The sequence below is a fragment of the Cervus canadensis genome, chromosome 22 (assembly GCF_019320065.1).
Source record: "Cervus canadensis isolate Bull #8, Minnesota chromosome 22, ASM1932006v1, whole genome shotgun sequence".
In the NCBI taxonomy this organism is placed as follows: domain Eukaryota; kingdom Metazoa; phylum Chordata; class Mammalia; order Artiodactyla; family Cervidae; genus Cervus; species Cervus canadensis.
In genome coordinates, this window is record NC_057407.1 from 24,819,228 (window position 1) to 24,836,346 (window position 17,119).

At 40.7% G+C, this 17,119-nt stretch overlaps 1 non-coding gene across 1 annotated transcript; it reads right to left on the reverse strand.

The window, feature by feature from the left end:
- Positions 1 to 11,060: 11,060 nt before the first annotated feature.
- Positions 11,061 to 11,167, reverse strand: LOC122425259. Its single transcript, XR_006264794.1, has one exon. It is a non-coding gene; the product is annotated as a U6 spliceosomal RNA (small nuclear RNA).
- Positions 11,168 to 17,119: the final 5,952 nt, after the last annotated feature.

A 17,119-nucleotide genomic window follows, 5' to 3' on the forward strand; every position in this document is an offset into this window, starting at 1 on the left:
CTAGAACTTTTGCTTAAACAGTCAGGAGAAAGGTGCCCTCTTTCCTTTGGATTGTTAGGCTGGAAGAATTTAAGTCTAGAGGTGCTAATAAATATCTTCTCTAGTTTAAAGGAGCACTCCTATCTGTAACAGGACAAAATAATAGCTGAGAGAGAGAAGTAGAACCCAGATATGAGGGAAGACAGTGTCCATCTGTGCTAAAATCTATAGCTTCTAGACTAGTCTATTATTTGAACCAGTCATTTCCTTTGTGTGTGTTTGGATAGAGGGAGGATTTTGTTACCTGCAATAGAAAAACAACAACAAAAACCCCACCATTCTGACTGATTTAGGGGTCACCCAAAACTGTGTTTAGTACTAAAAGAAAGTGGAATTTCTCCATACCTTAAACCCCAACTCTGAATCAACAAAGGAATTTGGGGAAAAGTCTCAGCATATGAATTTAGGTTCAGCTTCTATTGTGGCTTAGCTGGTAAAGATACTGCCTGCAATGTGGGCGACCTGGGTTTGATCTCTGGGTTGGGAAGATCCCCTGGAGGTGGGAAAGGTTACCCACTCCAGTATTCTGGCCAAGGGAATTCCATGGACTGTATAGTCCATGGGATTGCAAATAGCGGATACAACTGAGCAACATTCACTTTCACTTTCTACATAAGTGCCATACATAAAAATTTCAGCAAGTTAAACCAGAAAGAATCCCAGAAAGCTTGTGACCTAAAAAGGTGAAGTTACTGTCCCAGGGTTGTCTGTTGTGGTATAACTGAAGTGCCATGACGTTGGAGTCCTCCACTCTCTTTGACTATCTTTTAGTGAAACAAATTTCAAAATGTAAGCTCCTGCATATATGTGGATTGTAATATCAACTTGGGCTTCCCAGGAGCCTAAGTGGGTAGAGAATCTATCTGCTAATTCAGGAGACGTGGGTTTGATCCCTGGGTCAGGAAGATCCCCTGGAGAAGGAAATAGCAACCCACTCCAATTTTCTTGCCTGGGAAATCCTATGGACAGAGGAGACTGGAGGGCTACAGTACATGGGTTTACAAAGAGTTGGACACAGCTTAGTGACTAAACAGTAACAATGTTAACTTATGGACAGTGGTCAGCTTTTTATAAATGAAATAGAATAGATAACATTAGAATATATCACATGTTAGAAGAGAAGAGTAAGTAGTATTTAGTGAAGTTTTGTTTAAGTTGTATATTTAAAAATATGTATATATCCAAGTATACATAGAAATCAGTACAGTGAATCATTGAATCTGACATGAACTATGTGCTTGTATTGTGGTTCTTAGAGTTTGAAAACCTCTTGAATGCATGCTTGGGTTTCTTTTATGAGCACGTTTATATTTGAAAGGAATGGGGGGAGTATGTTTTTCATAACAGCAAAGGGTTCCTGGTCTCCCAAGCTAGCCTATTCCGGAGGGCAGGGATTCTAAGGAAGGTTCAGAGCCTGGGTTGTGAGCACAACAATTTCCCTGTTTGTCTTCCCCATCACTGAGCTACCAGCAACCAGAGCATTCTTTTGGAACGCTTTTGGAATTCTTTGGGGGATGAAAGTGCTGTATAAAATAAAGTCTGGTCTGTTTATGGATGTAATTCCCTGTGCCCAGAGATCAGGACGAGCGCTGCGGTCGGAATTACACTGCATCTGAATCTCATTAACTGCCCATGATTTCTCCCCTGGATCCCGCGGCTCTGCCCTCTCTGAATTACTGCGCACATGGTTGGCTTCCGCAGATTGCTCAACCCGGGTCATCTGCGATCCAGTCCGCCGTTCCGGTAGAACCGACGCTGCAATTTGAGTGGACCTATATCAGAAGTGCTTTCGACATGAAAATTCTGTCTAATGATTAAAGAAACTTCCTGAGCTCAATGCTGCTGACTTTACAGAGTTTATTACCAAACGCTGTGGGGAAGGGGTAGATTAGATTTCTTTGGCCTGGAGACAGAAAATTGGACAATACATGTTTATTACCAAAACTGGGACAGCAATCAAGGCCTATCTCAATCCCTGTTTAGTACTGAAAGAGTGTTGCACACTTTTTTTTAACCTAATAATTACTTACTTCAGTTCAGTTCAGTTCAGTCGCTCAGTCGTGTCCAACTCTTTGCAACCCCATAGACTGCAGCATGCCAGGCCTCCCTGTCCATCACCAACTCCCAGAGTCTACCCAAACTCATGTCCATTGAGTCGGTGATGCCATCCAACCATCTCATCCTCTGTCGCCCCCTTCTCCTCCTACCCTCCATCTTTCCCAGCATCAGGGTCTTTTCAAGTGAGCCAGCTCTTCGCATCAGGTGGCCAAAGTATTGGAGTTTCAGCTTCAACATCAGTCCTTCCAATGAACACCCAGGACTGATCTCCTTTAGGATGGACTGGTTGGATCTCGTTGCAGTCCAAGGGACTCTCAAGAGTCTTCTCCAACACCACAGTTCAGAAGCATCAATTCTTCTGTGCTCAGCTTTCTTTATAGTCCAACTCTCACACCTATACATGACTACTGGAAAAACCATAGCCTTAACTAGACGGACCTTTGTTGGCAAGGTAATGTCTCTGCTTTTTAATATGCTATCTAGGTTGGTCAAAACTTTCCTTCCAAGGAGTAAGAGTCTTTTAATTTCATGGCTGCAGTCACCATCTGCAGTTATTTTGGAGCCCCCCAAAATAAAGTCAGCCACTGTTTCCACTGTTTCCCCATCTATTTGCCATGAAGTGACAGGACCAGATGCCATGATCTTAGTTTTCTGAATGTTGAGCTTTAAGCCAACTTTTTCACTCTCCTCTTTCACTTTCATCAAGAGGCTCTTTAGTTCTTCTTCACTTTCTGCCATAATGGTGGTGTCATCTGCATATCTGAGGTTATTTATATTTCTCCTGGCAATCTTGATTCCAGCTTGTGCTTCCTCCAGCCCAACATTTCTCATGATGTACTCTGCATATAAGTTAAATAAGCACAGTAACAATATACAGCCTTGACTTACTCCTTTTTTTATTTGGAACCAGTCTGTTGTTCCGTGTCCAGTTCTAACTGTTGCTTCCTGACCTGCATACAGGTTTCTCAAGAGGCAGGTCAGGTGGTCTGGTATTCCCATCTCTTGAAGAATTTTCCACAGTTTATTGTGATCCACACAGTCAAATTACTTACATAGTCTTGCTATATACCATTCATGTTCTCAATGCTGTTATGTCATGCAATCTTCCTGTGGACTCTATCAGGGTGGGCTCAGTGATGCTGAGTAAGGAACAGCTCTCACATTTCAGTGTTTAAAACTACAGGTGTTTACAAAACTGCAATGAGGTACCACCTCACACATGTCAGAATGACCATGATTAAAATATTTACAATTAACAAAAGTTCCAGGTGGTGTAAAAAAAAAAGGAACCACCCCCTTTACTATTGATGGGAATGTAAAGTGGTACAGCCATTGTAGAGAATAGTATGGAGGCGCCTCAGAACGTTAAAATAGAATTGCCATATGATCCAGTGATTCCATTCCTGGATGTAAATCCAAACAGTTCAGTTCAATTCAGTCACTCAGTCGTGTCTGACTCTTTGTGACCCCTTGGACTGCAGCACGCCAGGCCTCCCTGTCCATCACCAACTCCTGGAGTTTACTCAAACTCCTACAAATCAAAAAGAAAAATGCATCCCAATGTTCATAGAAGCATTGTTCACAATAGCCACGACATGGAAACAACCTAAATGTTGATCAACAGATAAATGGTTGAAGAAGATATAGTTTACATATACAATGGAATATTACTCAGCTCTAAGAATGAAATAATGCCATTTGCAACAACATAGGTGGACCTAAAGAGAAATAATGGTTGAGTGAAATAGTCAGAAAGAGAAAGACAAATACCACATATGACACAAATATGTGGAATCTAAACATAGACACAAATGAACCTATCTACCAAACAGAAACAGACTCACAGACATAGAGAACAGACTTGTGATTGACAAGTGGGAGGGGAGGCAAAGGAGGGATGGATTGCAAGTGTGGGTTATCAGATGCAAATCTGAAGCAACAAGGTCCTACTATATAGAATAGGAAACTATATTCAGTATCCTGGAACAAACCATAATAGAAAAGAACTTTTAAAAGAATACATATACATATATATTTGTGAATCACTTTGCTGTACAGTAGAAATTAGTACAACATTGTAAAGCAACTATTGTTGTTGTTCAGTCACTCTGTCCTGTCTGACCCTTTGCGACCCCATGGACTGCAGCACACCAACCCTCCCTGTCTTTCGCTATCTCCTGGAGTTTGCTCAAACTCTTGTCCATCGAGTCGGTGATGCCATCCAGCCATCTCATGCTCTGTCCCCTTCTCCTCCTGCCTTCAATCTTTCCCAACCTCAGGGTCTTTTTCAATGAGTCAGCTCTTCCCATCAAGTGGCCTAAGTATTGGAGCTTCAGCTTCAGCATCAGTCCTTCCAATGAATAATTGATTTCCTTTAGGATTGACTGGTTTGATCTCCTTGCTGTCCAAGGGACTCTCAAGAATCTTCTCCAGAACCACAGTTTGAAAGCATTAATTGTTTGGCACTCAGCCTTCTTTATGATCCAACTCTCACATCCGTACATGACTACTGGAAAAACTGTGGCTTTGACAAGATGGACCTTTGTCAGCAAAGTGATGTCTCTGCTTTTTAATACACTCTCCAGGCTTGTCAAAACTTCTTTCATGGGGCAAGCGTCTTTTAATTTTACGGTTGCAGTCAATATCTGCAGTGATTTTGGAGCCCAAGAAAACAAAGTCTGTCACTACTTTTCATTTTTTCCCCTTCTGTTTGCCATGAAGTAATGGGACCAGATGCCATGATCTTAGTTTTCTGAATGTTGAGTTTTAACCCAGCTTTTTCACTCTCCTCTTTCACCTTCATCAAGAGGCTCTTTAGTTCCTCTTCACTTTCTGCTTATAAGGGTGGTGTCATCTGCCTATCTGAGGTTTTTGATATTTCTCCCAGCAATCTTGATTCCAGTTTGTGCTTCAGCCAATCCAGCATTTTGCATGACGTACTCTGCACATAAGTTAAATAAGCAGGGTGACGATATACAGCCTTGATGTACTCCTTTCCCAATTTGGAAAAAGTCCATTGTTCCATGTCCGGTTCTAACGGTTGCTTCTTGACCTGCACACAGATTTCTCAGGAGGCAGATAAGGTGATCTGGTGTTCTCATCTCTTGAAGAATCTTCCACAATTAGTTGTGATCCATACAGTCAAAGGATTTAGTGTAGTCAGTGAAGCAGAATAGAATTTTTTTCTGGAATTCTCTTGGTTTTACTATGATCCAATGGATGTTGACAATTTAATCTCTGGTTCCTCTGCCTTTTCTAAATCCAGCTTGTACATCTGGAAGTTTTTGGTTCACATACTGTTGAAGCCTAGCTTGAAGGATTTTGAGCATTACCTTGCTAGCATGTGAAATGAGTGCCACTCTGACAAGGGAACAGAGGGTGGCAAATTGTGCAGCAGTACTTAAGCCTTCTACTCAAAGTAATACCTTCCTTCTGCTCACTTCTTATTGGCTAAAGCAGGTTGTAGGCCTCACCTAATTTGAGAAGAGCAAGAAAGTACTGTCCTACCCATGTTTCTGGAAGGAAGAGAAACACATATTTATTGAACAAGGAAAATAACTTCTGCAACTGTTGTATGAAGAATGTGCTTTTACTACACCCATTTCTCATCCATTTTACAGATGAGAAAACTGAAACATAGTGAACTTGTGGAACCTGTGTCAGGTCACAAAAACAGTAAACAGAGTAGAATGACCAGGTTTAGCAAATAAAAATACAGGATACTTAGTTCAATTTGAATTTCAGACAACCAACAAATAATTTTTTAGTATATATGTGTGTGCTAAGTCACCTTCAGTCGTATCTGACTCTTTTCAACTCTGTGGACTATAGCCTTCCAGGCTCCTCTGTCCATGAGATTGCTCCAGGCAAGAATACCAGAGTGGGTTGCCATGCCCTCCTCAAGGGGATCTTCCTGGGCCAGAGATTGAACCCATGTCTCTTGTATCTCCTGTGATGGCAGGCGAGGTCTTTACCACTAGCGCCACCTGTATAAATACAAATATCTCTGTATTTTTGCTAAACAGGTATTTGGTGTTTATCTAAAAATTAAACTTAACTGGCTGCCGTGTATTTTATCTGGCAGCCTTAAGATGAAGTGGCCAGGATTTGAACCCAAGAATCTTGGCTCCAGAGATTATTTTTTGTTGTTATTTATCATGTTTGTTTTTGGTTTTTTTTTTGCTTCAATTTCTATTTTTATTTTTTGGCCACTTTCCACTGCATTTGGGATCCTAGTTCCCCAACTAGGATAGAACCCATGCCCCCTGCAGTGGAAGCACAGAATCCCAACCACTGGACCACCAGGGAAGTCCCTCCAGAGATGAATATTCTGTTTAGTACCATTCTCTTCCTGTGGTTTTGTTCCCCTTTCAATGTTAATTTAGTGTTTTCTCTTTAATCATATGAATAAGGCCATAAACAAACTTGAACACTTCTCTAGGAGGAAAGAAAAAGGCACTCTGGAAATGTTTTCTCACTGATAGTTTCTTGTACTGTTCTCGGAGGTGGGGATGGGACTCAGGAGGGGACAGAAGGTGGGGAAGCTAAGAAAATAGAGGAGAATGAGAATCTGTCTGCTTTCAGACCCATCTCGTGATCTGCCCCCTAATGTTCTTAGCCAGTAGGAGGGGAAATGTGGGGCAGATAATTCCCAAATTTTTCTATGGTTTTAAAACGTGGCAAATTTCCCTTTTTAACTATGAAGCTCGTAGGCTGATAATAAACTTAGTTGTCATTCCTGGTTCACAATAATTGGAGGATACAGGCTTGAGGAGTTGCATTTAACTGTGGTTGTCAGTGGGCGTATGATTTGTTTATGTGGGTGGGTGTAAGTTTGGCGTTGGGTGGGTTAGGAAGCCAGCCTAAGACTCTAGATGTTTCAGATACTTACCCACCCAGTAAAGAGTTGGTATGCAAATAATTGTTGATAATAATTAAGCCAGCCCAAGACTCCACGGCTTCGCAGGTGACGCTAGTGGTATAGAACCCTCCTGCCAAGGCAGGAGACCCAGGAGACGTAGGTTTGATCCCTGGGTCAGGAAGATCCCCTAGAGAAGAGAATGGCAACCCACTCCAATATTCTTGCCTGGAGAATCCCATGGACAGAGGAGCTGGTGGGCTACAGTCCATGGAGCCAAAAAGAATTGAACACGACTGAAGCAACGAAGCACGCAGCACACAAGACTCCACATTTTTCAGATACATTTTCACCAAGCTGATAGTTGATATGCAAACAATTATTTAATAATTATTACTATTAATTATTAAACAATAGCTGACTCATGATTAGCATTTGATAAACTTATTCATTGCCTGAAGCAGAATCTAGCATATAATGGAAATGAAATCTTTCTTGAATCAGTGATTTAAAGTTGATGCCTTTATTTGCCCTATTATACAAATGAGGAATTAGAAGTTTAGAGGAGCGAAGTGACCACTAATTAAAGTCATACCAGTTTCTGAAGAGCTTTTGGTCTAGGCAAGAACTTTAATTTGCCGAAAGGCTGGTGTTCCAGAGCTGGTTATTATTGATACTACTCCCTTTGACTTGACTTGGCCTTCTAAGGCAAGCAGTTGCAGCCTTAGAAGACTATTAAGAGTGGGGTAAGGACAAACAAATAATTAGGAGGAGCCTATTGGTATGCTTGAGCCCTTGGATAAAAAGATAACCCAGTACAGAAGATTAGCATTTCTTTACTGCTAAATGTCCTGTTTCAAGTCTTAATCCCACGCAAAGGGAGGCAAAATCTTTCCCTAAACTAGGTTTTTCTTTTTTTGACTGCTCTGGGTCTTTGTTTCCATGTATGGGCTCTTCAGTGGGGCCCACAGGCTTTCTCTAGTTGTGACTTAGTTTCCTCTTGGCATGTGGGATGGGATGGAACCCATGTCCTCTGCACTGCAAGGCGGATTCTTAACTACTGGACCACCAGGGAAATACCTAGGCTAGATGTTAAAGCAAAATATTTCTTTTGATTTGGTGATCCCACCAACTGAGCTATTTTTCTTTAAATGTTGTCCTGCAAGACACAGTCTGAGTAGTTTTGTTCTAGAAATAGATGCTGTATGCAAAATCACCATGGTCCTTTATTTTAATTTTGTTGGCTGGCTTGTAGTTCAAAGAAACTACCTTCTCAGTGAGGCCTGTACAACTTTCAGATCTGAGCAATGGAGATTCAGTATCTTCTTGGTGTGCCTTGGTGCAGGGACCAAGGAAAAGGAAAGTAAATGCAAATCTAAAGTTGTTTCTGATCAGGAATCTACTCTACACAGATATGTTCCTTAAGCTTTTTAATACATTTTGGCTTGGCACTAGGGCACACATATCTCAAAAACTAGTGTAACAGAAGATAACACCTGGCATTAATTAATTTCCATTGGGAATACTATTATTTAGTCATTACTATTAATATATCCCAGATCCTGTCCTGTGTTCTTTGTCATGATCATATTTTATATCCTTCAAAACAGGCTTATGGACTATTCTAACATTGTTGGTGGGTATACAGCTTGGTAAAGCCACTTCAGAAAACTGGCCTTCTCTCCCAAGCTGAACACATGCATACCCTATGACCCAGCAATTCCACTCCTTAGTATATATATATACCCAACACAAATGTGTACAAGTGCTTACCAAAAGATATCTTCTAGAATATGCATAGGAGCAATGTTAGTAATGGTCCCAAAAGAAGAAGTACCCAAATACCCAAATAAGAGAAGTACCCAAATAGATCAACTTTTAAATGGGTAAGTAAATTGTGTTATATTCACACTTGCAGCAATGCAAATGAACCATCTACAATTACATACAGAAGGATGAGTGTATTTCACAACCGTAATGTTGAATCAAGGAAACAAGACACAAGAGGCATACTGTATGATTCCATTTTTATAAAGATCAAAAATAGGTAAAACTCATGTGTTATATATATATGTCAGAGAGCAGCTACCCTTAGAGAAGGGTGTAGTAGGAGAATTCCAACACAGCCACCGTGATCCATGCCAATAGTATTACTCCCTAGCATAACCTCTGCCACTTTAATACAGTGGAACCTGCGATTTGATAGGATATAATTCCTATAACTAAGATCTTAATCACCCAGGAGATTGACCTGGGTAGCTTGAACTAACCAGGTGAGCTCTTGAAAGAGCATTTAAAGGTCAGAGATAGAAATTAGAGAGACCAGCTACTGCTAGACTGAAAGAAAGCAACAGGGTTAACCGGGTGAAAGCCACATGGCAAGAACTGTGAGCAACCTGTAGGAGCTGAAACTGGTATCCTGCCAACAACTAACAAGAAAGAAGGGACCTCAGTTATTGAGCCATAAGGAACTGAGTTCCAACAACAACATGAATGAGCTCAGGTCACAGATAAGACCCAAGCATTGTGTGACACCTTGATTCTCACCTGTGACCCGAGCAGAGGATCTAGCTAAGCCACACCCTGACTCCTGCCCTATGGAAGCTGAGGTCATCAATGTATCTTGTTTTAAGGCACTAAACTGGTTTTTTACATAGCAAAAGAAAATTAATATAGGTCACAGAGACTGGAAAGAGCTACTGGGGTCTGTTTCCTAATTCAAGTGATGGTTACACTTCAGTGTGTATGTGTATGTATATATATCTATATACACAGGCTTCCCTGGGAGCTCGGTTGGTAAAGAATCTGCCTGCAATGCAGGAGACCCCAGTTTGATTCCTGGGTCGGGAAGATCCACTGGAGAAGAGATAGGCTACCCACTCCAGTATTCTTGGTCTCCCTTGGTGGCTCAGCTGGTAAAGATACTGCCTGCAATGTGAGAGACCTGGGTTCAATCCCTGGGTTGGGAAGATCCCCTGGAGAAGGGAAAAGCTAAAAGTATACTGGCCTGGAGAATTCTGTGGACTGTATTGAGTTCATGGGGTCACAAAGAGTTGGACACAACTGAACAACTTTCACTCCCTCACTTACTCACTCATATATACATGTATATGTGTAGGTTGTTCTTTGAGGCTTGCAAGATCTTAGTTCCCCAACCAGGAATTGAACCTGGGCCTCAGCAGTGAAAGCACCAAATCCTAACCACTGGATCTCCAGAATTTCCTACACCAGTATATTTTTAAGTTGTGATGATTCATTGTGCTTTACACTTAGGATATGTGCACTTTTCTATTTGTATTTTGTATATATGTTTTAAATGTTTACTTATTTATTTTTGGTTCTGTTCAATCTTAGTTGTAGCATGTGGGCTCTTCATCATGGCATCTTCTGTTGCAGTGGGTGGACTTAGTTGCCCTGCAGCATGTGGGATCCTAGTTCCTTGACCAGGACTTGCACCCACGTCCCCTGCATTGGAAGACAGATTCTTAACCACTGGCTGCCAAGGAAGCCCCTGTATTTTGTTTATTGTTACAGAATAGCTAGACAGTGTTATGAAAGAGTCATCAAATTATGGTACAGTCTTATGAAGTAAGTTATATATTCTGATGTCTACAGTTGAGGAAGCCCAGAGACATACAAACCCAGGCCCACCTGGTTAAACTGTAGCTAGTCTCTTTTGTTCATGATCAGGCAATGAATATATCCCCATGGGATTGGTGCTACTGCAAAAAAGAGAATAGGATTACTCTTTAGAAGGAATCAGACCTTTACGATGTCACTTCGATTATTCAGAGAAGCTTGAAGATAGTTTCAGTCCTTCTCTCATGGTGCAGTTGAGTGATCTCTGCTAAGTGTGGCCTTTTCTTGCTATCTCCCTGCTGTTCCTTCCTCCAGGGGTTAGCAAAAATTGTAGCTCCTGAAGATTTTGGCTTTGACTCCGCCTGTCATCAGTAGAGAATGAAAGTAGAGATAAGGATGAGAGGTAGGATTTCACCTAAGGTGTTAAAGTTAGTGCAGGGAAAGGCATTCTTGACAGCAGCAGTTTCTTCAAACAAACAACCCAGCACCAACTCTCTTTTTTTGTTGTTGTTGTTCTTTTTTCTTTTAAAATATGGAACGCTTCACGAATTTGCGTGTCATCCTTGCGCAGGGGCCATGCTAATCTTCTCTGTATCGTTCCAATTTTAGTATATGTGCTGCCGAAGCAAGCACACCAACTCTCTTTTAAAGATACTGATACAGGGATTTCTCTTGTGGTCCTGTGGCTGGGTCTCTGTGCTCCCAATGCAGGGGGCCCAGGTTTGATCCCTGGCCAGGGAACCAGATACCACATACTGCAACAAAGACCCAGCATAGCCAAATAAAAATAATTATTTAAAAAAAATTAAAATTAAAAAAAGATACTGATACATAACTATACTATAATAAAAATTTGAAAACCTGTTAAACATCTTTTCCTTTCTATTTAAATAAATATATATTGAAAGTGAAAGTGTTAGTTGCTCAGTCGTGTCTGACTCTTTGTGAACCCACCAGGCTCCTCTATCCATGGGATTCTCCAGGCAAGAATACTGGAGTGGGTTGCCATACCCTTCTCCAGGGCATCTTCCCAATCCAGGGACTGAACCCAGGTCTCCTGCATTGCAGGCGGATTCTTTATGGCCTGAGCCACCAGGGAAGTTGAAATAAATAAATATTACTGATATAATCTTAATGTTTAATAATAATATTTTAACAATAGAATTTTAACATAAACAACCTGTAAATTAAAGACTATCCTCCTAAAAATAAACACTGTTAACTCTTGGGTAGGTCTTTGTTTTATTTTGCTTTGGTTTTTTTTTTTAATGATCAGTTTAAATTAAAAAAAAAAACAAACAAACGGAAAGTTACCAATAACAGAACTGGCTGCCCTATCGTTATGGAGAATGAGGGCATATGCCTGTCTAAAACCACTGTTCTATACAGCAGACTCTAGCCATACTGAGATGTCCTATGTAAAATACAGAGAATTTCAAAGGCTTAGGGGAAAAAAGAATATCTCAATGGCATTACATTGATTATATGTTAAAATGACAATCTTTTGATATAGTAGGTTAAGTACATTATTTTATTACTATGTCAACTACAAATTGGCACTTAACCAAGAGCACTGTCAACGACTGGACAACAAAGGAATTTGTCACCTGCCTCTGTGGGGAATTGAACCCCATGCTGCTATAGCTGTTGACCTTCAGCAACCCCTGAGGCAGTTCAGGATGGAGTGTGTGCTCCAGGGAATCTGGTGGGACAGGTCTTTAGATAGTTGGATGTTTTTAGGACAGATTTTATTATCTCAATCCTTGCATCTCTTCATATCTAGAGAAGCACTAAATCCCTTCAAGGTGACATCAGATTCTCATGACTAACAAAAACCTTTTGTAAAATGAGTGCTTCATGAACTCCCCCTTCACCAAAACCTTATATGTATTGACTTTCCCCCACTGCCACTTTAGAGCACTCTCAGAGCTATCTGAGATGCTGCCTCCTGGGCTGCAGTTCTCATTTTGCCCCAAATAAAACTTAACTCACAACTCTCAAGTTGTACATCTTTTTTAGTCGACAGAATAAAATTTTATCTGTAGCTCGTATGTATTTATTTCCATTGGGTAGACTCATTTAACGTATTGCAGAGTCTCATAAAAGATACCTGGAAAGGAAAGAACTGGAGATTTAGTTCCACAGCATCATTATTTGTTTCTTAATAATGTTTTTTCTCTTTGTATTACAGTAAGAAAGAAAAAAGTTAGTACAGGAAAGAATAAATTAGAAAGTAAAAGCTCTCCCACAAACTGAATCATCATTTTTGTTAACATGATGGCTTATACCCTTATAAACTGTAATTACACAAACATACTATGTATAGTCTCTTCTATAAACATTTTTTCACTAAATCTATCATAGATGTCTTTCTATAGAAATACATTGGTAGATATTTCACTGTGTGAGTGTACCAGGAGATTAAGGTTCTGTATGATTCATTTTTCATGGGGAGAAAAAAAAATGTCACTTACTAGAATTCTAATAGTACTTTTATCATTAATTCATCGCAATTTTAGGATTTTAAGTCTTCAAGGAGTGCCTAGAAATTAGTAGGTGCTCAATTGCTATAGTTAATGGAAGTAGAAGAAATATTCAATGCCATTTAGCCAACCATTATGCTAGTAGAATTAGCACCATTTTATTAGACCTTTAAAACCATTTTGTATTCAGAAACATGCTTTAGTCTACAAATATACACCTCTAGGGATTTAAGGTCCATAGATTATCATTCTATAATACTGTATAATCATCAAGAGTATTTTTAAAAAGGCAAATGTCACCTACTGGAGTGCAACGGAAAAGTTCGAAGAAGGGATTGACTAATTTCTCCTGGAGTTTGGAGGGCCCAGAACCTGACTTACACAGAATAGCCTGAAGATTAGTAGCTGAGAGGTTGTCCCTTTGAGTGAGCTGTGAACCGAGAGTGTGGACACTCCATTGGCACTGGTAACTTTGATTTTCTGAAGATCCCCCCACGCTGAAGAGGAGAGTACCCGAATGCGGCATTATGGGCTGGGTCACCAGAGTAGGCTGGAAGGAAACACAGGCTGTTGGTAAAAATGTACATTCAGGAAATAGGGCCTTGTCAGAAATCCCTAATTTTGGTGTTCAGTAAGACCAGATTTGGGGCTTGCTCAGAGACTCAGTGATAAAGAATCTACCTGCAATGCAGGAGACATAAGCAACACAGGTTTGATTCCTAGGTCAGGAAGATCCCCTGGAGGAGGGCATGGTAACCCACTCCAGTATTCTTGCCTGGAGAATTCCATGGACAGAGGAGCCTGGCAGGCTAGGTTTGCAAAGAGTTGGACACAACTGAAGCGACTGAGCATGCACACACATAGGACCATATTTGAAGTTCAGTGAAGACCATAAGCTTTTCCCTTTCTCCCGGTCTCAGCTCTTTGTGATCCTCAAGTACCCAAAAGTGTCTAACATTGGAGGCACAATAAGGAGAGAAGCATCAAAGCATTTTGCCCTCCCATCTAGGGTTAGGTCTGAGCTACTTGGGGAAAAATTCTGGAATGGATGAGAAACTGAAGTTTTGATAGTTACACTACATTGGACATTCTAATACCTGAAAATTAGATTGTTAATAAACTCAGATGTTCCAGAACAAGCCATGGAATCTGGCCTAGATATTGACCTGGGGTAGAGGAGACAAACACAGTAAATAAGATCTGAAGATGGCAATGGGGAAAATTAGTTTGTTTCCTTATCAAGGAACTCTTACCAAGTTCAATTCATTTAATTAACCAGTTTCTCACATAAACCTTCATTTCTATGTAAACTGTAATTCAGTTTTTACAACCTGAGATAATTTGATTGACCCAATAATCATATGTGACTTATAAGTTTGGGATTAAGTCAAGTTTCTCTATTGAGATGGCTATCTTTGACTAAACAGTGGGCTGATCCAGGGATCAGCAGCATCAGTGTCCCCTGGGAGCTGTCAGATCTACAGAATTTCAGGCTTTATCCCAGACCTACATAAGAGGAATCTATAATTCTAACAAGATCCCCCAGGTGATTTATACACACATTATAATTTCAGAAGCTTGATCAGAGAATTCAGTATGTTTTGCATTGTCTGCTACATGGGGAATTGCTCGTTTTGATCTCAGAACTGTGAGATGCTGAGTTAAAGGGAGGTTGGAATTGTGATACCCGGGCCCTCACTGTGCTACCCTGGGCAAGTCATTTCTAGGACTCCTGCTTTCTCCTAGTTGTCTCATCAGATGAATTGTAAGGTCCTCTCTGGCTCTGACGTTCTGTAATTCTAAGAAATTTCAGTGAAGCAAAACAAACAAAAAACCCACTTGAGATTTAATAAACTCTGTAATCAATTGATTAAAGAGCCACTGCAGATTTACCATGTCCTTGTGTAACTGTGATGAAGGATAGTGCTGGTGCATCCAAGCTTGTTGCATAGTCCTTTGTGTTAGCCCAAATGAAAAGTAATTTCCTGTTTAATAACAATTATCTCTTCTGCATCGAGGAGGAAGCATATTTGATGGTAAAAGAAGATTATTGCTAAAACAAAATAATATTTAGAGCAGTAGCCTTCCAGGAGCTTCTGAATCATTTGTATTAGAATGATTAGTAAATTCTTCATCTGAAAGCATGGCTAATTGGGATCTGTTTTGTGTAAAAGGACTTCTTCTGAAGAAAGCTCTGTGGAAAAACAAAACCCACGTTACTTCCCCAATGCACATACACCAAAATTCTCCTTCATCTTCTGAATTTAAGTCATGTGTTGGTGCAGATAAAGGAGATCCCTGGGGCTCAGTACTCAGGGATATGTGTCAGGTGCATCACTGATTCACACTGCGACTATAGCAAAATTTCTTTCCTCTTCTGGGGTTCAGTTCTATTATCTTAAACGTGATCAGGGGCTTCGCTGAAGGCACAGCGGTAGAGAGTCTGCCTGCAGATGTACGGGTTGGATCTCTTATCTGGGAGGATCCTACTTGCCTCCGAGCAACTAAGCCCAAGTGCCACAACTATTGAGCCTGTGCTCTTAGGGCCTGGGAAGCACCACTACTGAACCCATGCCCTGAAGTCTGCATGCCCTGAAGCCTGTGTTCCACAACAGGAGAAGCCACTGCAAGGAGAAGCCACTGCAAGGAGAAGCCCTGGAACTGCAGCTAGAGCGTAGCCCCCACTTGGCCACAACTAGGGAAAAGCCTGTGAAGAAACGAAGACCTGCACAGCCAAAAATAAATTAAAAAAAATTTTTTTTGTTTAAACTGATGGAACTGGACTATTTCACCCTGGGTGTTAATTGCTGTTCCCTAACAGAGGTTTCCTGGCATTGAGGGCCTGAGAAGGACAGCAGAACTTCAAGCAAGCTCACTGGGAAGGAGTCGATCAGTTAGTAATGTCTGCTCTGGGCAAAGGAGCAGGAAGTGACAAAATAAGTTCCATTTGTTTGCAAATTCCTGGACTCCCTGGGCTCTCTGAAGACGGTCATTTTTAAAAAATATTTCTTCCTGGAAACATTTATAACAGGTTCTTCTTCTAGGCTCAAACGAGAGAAATAGACTGATTACTAGGTTTGCTATTGCTCTGCTGGAGTCTTTTCAAAGCTTCAAGTGTTTTTGTGTTCTCGATAGCAACATGCGGGGCAAGCTCTGAGGCAAAGAAAAATGTGCCTGGATTTAAAAGAAATTCAGTGTGAGATATCTGATAGGTTGAAAGTGATTTATGAAATGAGTTCTCTGTTTTGTTAGAACATGGAGTGTTGTTCCATTCAGGGGCCCTTGATATGAAACAGATGCCCCATCTTATAAATCAGGCAACCTGCGGTAAGGAGATGGCATTTTTGTATAAATTATTGTGGATCCAGAAAGGAAAATCATGGGTGAACAAATTTTTACTGGCTTCTTGGCGTAGAAGTCACTTTACTGGTCATCTGTCTGAGCTGATCTTCCTCTCCATTTTTCCTGGAGGATTGATGATGAGGAAAGAGTCGAAAGTTCTGTGGAGGAACATCCTCTTTGACCTAACAAGTCTCTCTGCAGGTTTAACACGGCTGGATAGGTAAGTGCTGCTTTCCCAGCCTGTAGAGACAGCACCGCTGTCGCATTGGGTTTCAATTTTAAATGTAAACCCTCCGAAAGGAAGCTGGATTAAAGCCTTCCATCGAGTTCAGAGAAGGAATACATTTATAGTTTTCTTTTTTCTCTCTAAGGTCATTAAGCTCTTCCTTCAGTGGTCTACTTTCTACTTTTCATTTGAAAAATGAAAACTTCATTGTTTTCATGCCATTCCTTGGTTCTTTGATAGTTTTTGACAGAGTCAGCTAATGATTATTCTCTCTGCAGTTGAAAGCAGCAAGCTCATTCATTTATTCATTTGTTCAGGAAAAAGTATGCCTTACACTCTCTGATTGAAAGTAAGAGACATACCTGGCTACCTGTTTTATAGGTGCTGCATACAACCTTGCATAGGGCCATCAGGGTTTTCAAAATGACAGAGAAGTCAAATATGGATCTGAGTTGGGAAGTCTGTACCCATTGTAGAAGATGCTAATTATTTTCTTTATTTTGATTGCATTATTGGAGTTGGTCATATATTCAC